This window comes from Bombus impatiens, unplaced genomic scaffold (genome assembly GCF_000188095.3).
Source record: "Bombus impatiens unplaced genomic scaffold, BIMP_2.2 scf_0640, whole genome shotgun sequence".
NCBI lineage: Eukaryota > Metazoa > Arthropoda > Insecta > Hymenoptera > Apidae > Bombus > Bombus impatiens.
Window position 1 is genome coordinate 2758077 of NT_177059.1, and position 5668 is coordinate 2763744.

General features: G+C 43.0%; 2 long non-coding RNA genes across 2 annotated transcripts in view; one reads left to right on the forward strand and one right to left on the reverse strand.

The window, feature by feature from the left end:
- Positions 1-329: 329 nt before the first annotated feature.
- LOC112213383 lies at positions 330-4751 on the reverse strand. Its single transcript, XR_002947286.2, has 2 exons — positions 3089-4751; positions 330-2697 (listed from the first exon to the last, which is right to left on the reverse strand). It is a non-coding gene; the product is annotated as an uncharacterized LOC112213383 (long non-coding RNA).
- Positions 4594-5668, forward strand: part of LOC112213384 — a 9494-nt gene continuing 8419 nt past the window's right edge. The window contains exons 1-2 of the long non-coding RNA XR_002947287.2: positions 4594-4734; positions 4801-5031. This is a non-coding gene — a long non-coding RNA (uncharacterized LOC112213384). The remainder of the gene's footprint in view (positions 4735-4800; positions 5032-5668) is intronic.

Here is a 5668-nt window from a genome sequence, read left to right on the forward strand (position 1 = left end):
GTACCCTGGCTAAGTGCCCTTCTAGGAGAAGACTATTAACTGATACATCATAAACTGTCGTTTATGGCGTCATCGGTGTATTATTCACGAGCCAGCTCGGCAAGACAATGGCGCGATACTTAACAGGTGTAATGAATTCCTTTAATGAATCCTTCGTTGTGATATTTACGATGACAAACGTGAGAATCTAAAGAACGTTAGATAATAATACTAACAATGATGTTGCATTTTTATTGATTGCACATAATCCATCTAACAAGTGGCGAATGAAAGATAGGAAATGGTTAACGATGCGAATAATGCATCGAATAATAAATCTACATCATGTATTAAATTAAATCAATTATAAAAATATCTATTTTTTTTTTTATCTACTCGAAGAGCAGCGTTAAACGTTGATTAATAACAACAAACGTGGTTATTCGTGAATGACACGTCGTAAGTACGACACCGGCATTAAGGAACTATCGATTGCCGCGAGTTAACGTTACAGTGCAAATCTGTTGTCTGGCTTGCACAATGATCTTCACGACCGTTTATATACCAGACGAGATGGCAGATCACGATGCATAAGTATCCTGGCATACGATGCTGCGAGGAAAACGTTGTTACCATAATGACTGTAATATTATGACACCGAGCTATGGCAGGTTCGTGTTTATCAGTGATCTGCAGTTGCACTCGCTAAATGGGCGCACACAACCAAGCAAACGATCGTGTGTGCGATCACACTATAAATTGCGATTATATCGTACATACTGTAAAGCATTTAGAGCATTTTTTCTCTCGGTGATTAAAGTAATCAGCAGGTTCGTCGTGACGATAGAATTTTTTGTGCTCGCTGAACGAGTGATTATCTGGATTTTTTTTATCGTATTTTCTTTTTTCTTTTCTCCCTTTTTCCCCTTTTTTTTCTCGACTTGTTTCTCTCCCTTTTTTTTTTATCAGTAGGAACGTTAAATTTGCTTGTGAAGGGAATCTAATCTAGTGTTTGCGGCGACGCGTGTTTGCATTGATAAACTTCCGCGATAATGTTTGTCATTATCGTTATCGACGGATAGGCCGAAAGCGCGGTTGAAACTTTAATGCACCTCGGCCGTTTACCAACTGGATTATCTTGTCGAGTTCCGGCAGAGCTGTGCAATTACATTCTACTTTACTGTGTTTTCTTCTACTTGCCCTGTTTTTTGTATCAACGTTGCAACGGTTTAACACGATAATTACATAATTTTAGCTGATTTCACGGTCATAATTGTACTTAATACCAAACACAGAGACTGTTTAAAATACCATCAAGCTCCAATTACCTGTATTATACAAATTTTATAGGTCGGTATAAAAATCAACTAATATACTAGCGTACATTAGAACCGTCCACTATAGAAATTTATCGCGTCAATGACACAAAAATGAATTGCAACAGGAACGCTATCAACCGTGCAGCAACCGTTCCACTCAGTTATTACATAATTTTAACGGATTTCACGATAATAATTATACGCGTTATATCGAACGCTCAGACTGTTTAGAATACCATAGACTAATTTATTTGATAAAAGTTATTTTCAAAATCAGAAATTTCAAAATGTTATAATATATTCGTATAATATATTAGTAAAATATATTATATTTCGTAAGTCTGTATCTATATCTTTACAACTACACACGGAAACATTTACATGTAATTTAATGGTGCCTATAAGACGGTATCCGGTAAGACGAGTAGCAACGAAGAAAGTTTATCCTCGAGGAAGAGCATCCAGGGGGTCTCAGGTATACGTATACCTCGAGCGGCAAGTCACATTCCAACCGTGTGTGCGCGTTCCGATTTTCGCGTGCAGAACTCTCCCTTGACGCTGTGGGCTGAAACGGTAGGAAGGAAAGAGCAGTCGCCCCGTGGCACGTGGCGGCCACGTATTTCAATAATAGCAGGAATTAAAGTCCAGCGGGGCTGGTCGAGTTGGGAGGAAGGGTTCGTTTAGCCGGCCACCCGTTCCGTTTTCTTCTCCTTTCCTACCCACTGCCCTTTTTTCCGTCTTCGTCTCCGAGGCCGCAGTTCTTCCACTTGACTCCTTTTTTTTCCTGCCCTTCTTCTTCTTCTTCTTCTTCTTCTTCTTCTTCTTCCCTTCCGGGACACAATCGGATTCTAACGCGTGCCCGCATGCGGCAGGCCCACCGCGACACCTTTTACCTCGCTTTCTTGCGGACATCACGCGCGTTCCTTCTCTTCCTTCCTTCCTCGATGGCGCTCCTTTCAGCCCCCGCCATCACCGACATCCAGGTAGCGCTACTCTAGCATCCTGATTATGCCACCGACGATCCTGAACACGATGGTTAAACTGCCACCTACCCCGTTACTTCGCTTTACTCAGGTAGCCACGAGATTTTTATTGCGACAGGTTGACCCATTGATCTGCTTCTATGGCCGTTCCTTTTCATTCTTTTATTTGGATTGCTTTTTTTCTTTATTTTGTCCTTTTTTCTTTTTTTTTCTTTTTCCTTCCTTTTTTTTCCCTTGGTCTTTTTCTGTGCAAGATGTCTCGAGTCGTGCGCGATCATATGAAGGAATCGTGTTCCTGAGGTTGTGTCTCGACAACTTTATTCCTTGTGACCTCGTTCAACTGGCGTCCTCGTTCGACTCGATCTGAACGCCGGAACAACTTTATCGCAACAGGTTGCATCGACCGTCTATTGACCCTGGTAATTCAAATTCCAATCGGTTCGAGTGCAATAACGCGGGACTCGCTTATCTCCGAAGCTTTGTCCCATTGTTTCCGATATTTGGTCACGAAGAATTCCGCTCGAAATTATAAGCAACGTTTAATTAGATATATTAATTAACCTTTAATTAAATCGAAGCTATAATAGATTTTTAGTTTAGTTATAATTGTACATCGATGGAAGAAGAATTACATAGGAGTTAACCGATGAATTAATAACTAACGAAAATCCTGTATTCGAGTCAATATTGTACACATATGTGTCTAAAAGTACTACGTAATACGATCTTGAATCCACATCCTACACAGTAAACGTATTAAACAGTCCAAACACGAAGCGAAACCCTTCAATAAACCATACTACTCACCCAGAAGCGCCTCGGACGCAACGAAGAAAAATGGTTATTCCCTGCAATCAAGGTCGATCAATTGCCAAGAGATTTATATAGCGGACATCATATTCTTATCACATTTCTGTAATGACCTCGAATCCGTGTCGTGAGCTATGGGGATGGCGGTGTGTACGCGCGTATACACACATGCATAGACATCATACATATATACGCGTACGCAAGTAGAAGAGGCGGGAGTTCCCTTGGCGGAAGAAAAATTGAACGGGCGCCTCGGAGCTTGTTCCTGGAATTGAATCAAACAAGTGTTACCACCCTCTTCGAGTATAATATATCTTCTAACATTCTGCAGAGGGACCGAGACGGATAGCTGCTGGCCTGTTCCAGGATATACCTGATCCCACGTAGAGATCTACGTCCGTTTCGAGATTTTCTTTTTGCGTCCCGTGTTGCACGCCCCCAGGACCGAAATTGATGTTTGTACTGCTCAAAATCGCCGAGATACCCCATTCCATTTTCCTCTCTCTCTCTCTCTCTCTCTCTTTGTTCTCCCTTCTCCTCTACGCGGTGTCACCGCTTCGAGAATGTTAAAAATGATTTCGTGAGAATGTATGACGCCGCTCGGACCTGGCTGAACGATGATGTACACCCTCCGGTTACTTTGTCGGTCGATATAGCTCTGAACTGTTCGTTTATTGACTTCTTCAACTTTTAATTTGCCGCTGTTCTTTTTATCGAATCCAATGAGTCATCCATCGCTACACCGCGTTAAGGACAGTTTATAGACTGAAACTTTATCTATCCGAACTCGTCGAAGGGCAGACAATTCCGTGTATTAGTTTCACAGAAGTTTGACCAGCTCTATTCTCCGTGAAAATTCTAATTTTGCTACGATTAGTGTTCGATTTTCGAGGAACAAACTAGTTAGCTGCGTAAGTTTCTTTAGTTCAAACGACAGCAGAATTTTCCCGATTAAACTGTATCGATATCACGTTCGTAATTAACAGTTGAATATAGTTAAAGAACATGTTCCACCGCGCAATTCGACAAATGTCTACTCTGCCTCGTTATTTTCTTGAAAGATGCAGAACACGAACCAACGACTACACGTTTTGCAAAAGGTGCAGTATACTATGTAAAACTGAATCACGGCGACGAAAGAGTGAATCACTCGTATCCGACGATAGGAGAGAGGACCTTGAGCGATCAATTGGTATACCGAGCAAGGCATCGTTTTTGGCTGTACGTTTTCCATGGTTGAAGATCACCTTTGGCGTGGTGAGGACGAAAAAGCGGCGCACTACGCGTGTCGCGGCCGTTCCCGTTGACAAGCATTATCCTTTCACGCGATCACCTTTGACTGACAAACCAATTATTCGGCACTCAGCACTGACGAGCCAACTATTTTATCAATCAGCGCCGCCGGGCCTCCTCGTGGGCAGAAGAAACGACGATGTCTTGCGTACCAGTGGGGATCGAAGGAGGAGAAACAACCAGAAGAGAAAGGAAGAAGAAAGACGGTGAACAGAAGCGAGAAGAGAACGGAGAGAAGAAGCGCGGGTGTTCCTCGCCGGAGAGAGCTATAATAGCACGAAACATAATCCCCGGGTGAATCTAACGAGTCCTGTAAGAGCGAGCTGGACCAACGAGGGACGAAGAAGATGGTAGAAAATAGAGATAGAGTTAAGGAGTTTGTTCTTGGCTAGACAGAGAAGAAGAAAGTTTTTCAGGTGTGAGAGACGAGTAAGAATACGTGACTGCAGGACGAGCAAGAGGAAGGAAGATAGTCGAAAGAGTGTAAGATTGAAAGTCAGAGAGGAAGAGGGGAAAGCGGTTCGGCGCCTCTCCGATCATTCTTCAGTCTAGCGCAACGACTCATCGGCTTTTTTTGCCGCTGCGGCTCCGAAGAGACGTTCAAATTGCTCTAATGGCGGACCAAAGAGGAAAGTTATGCCCGACAGGTACTTATCTTTTTCCCAAGTTCGTGTGTCTTTCGGTACCAACCCTCCCCGTTACCACCTTTTGCTTCCACGGTCTCGTGTTAGCTCTGCTCACGAAACGACCACGGCTTATCGATGGAATCGTCGAGCATTCGTGATCTTTTAAAGATACGTTTCCTTTCGGGGGAACTGTGTTTACTGCTTCCTGGACCGTACACAAAGGAAGTTATATCGAAGGGTCGTATACGAAGAACGTGGCAATTGCGAGAATTTTTCTTATTTATTTTAGACGATCGATCGTTTACTATACAAGAAGCGATATTTAGTTTACGAACTTCGAGGCTCAAATTGTGTGCCAATGTATCGAGAGTGCCACGAGTCACCAAACGTGGCGCCAACAATTTTTATTTTTTATTAAAATTTCTAGTAATCGGTCTATTCGTGAGAACGTTAGTTGGTCAGAAAACGCATGCCCACCGTAACGAGAACCTAACGCCATTTTACCGTGGTCACGAGTTCCGTGGCCCGCGAAATCGTTTAGACAACAACAGACAAGAGGAGTTCGTAGCGGAATCGAAGCAGCGCGTAACTGAAAATTGAGATAACAAAAGAACGGAGTGGCCCGTTCTCTTGGTGTAATTACGGCCGGTCGTGGCGG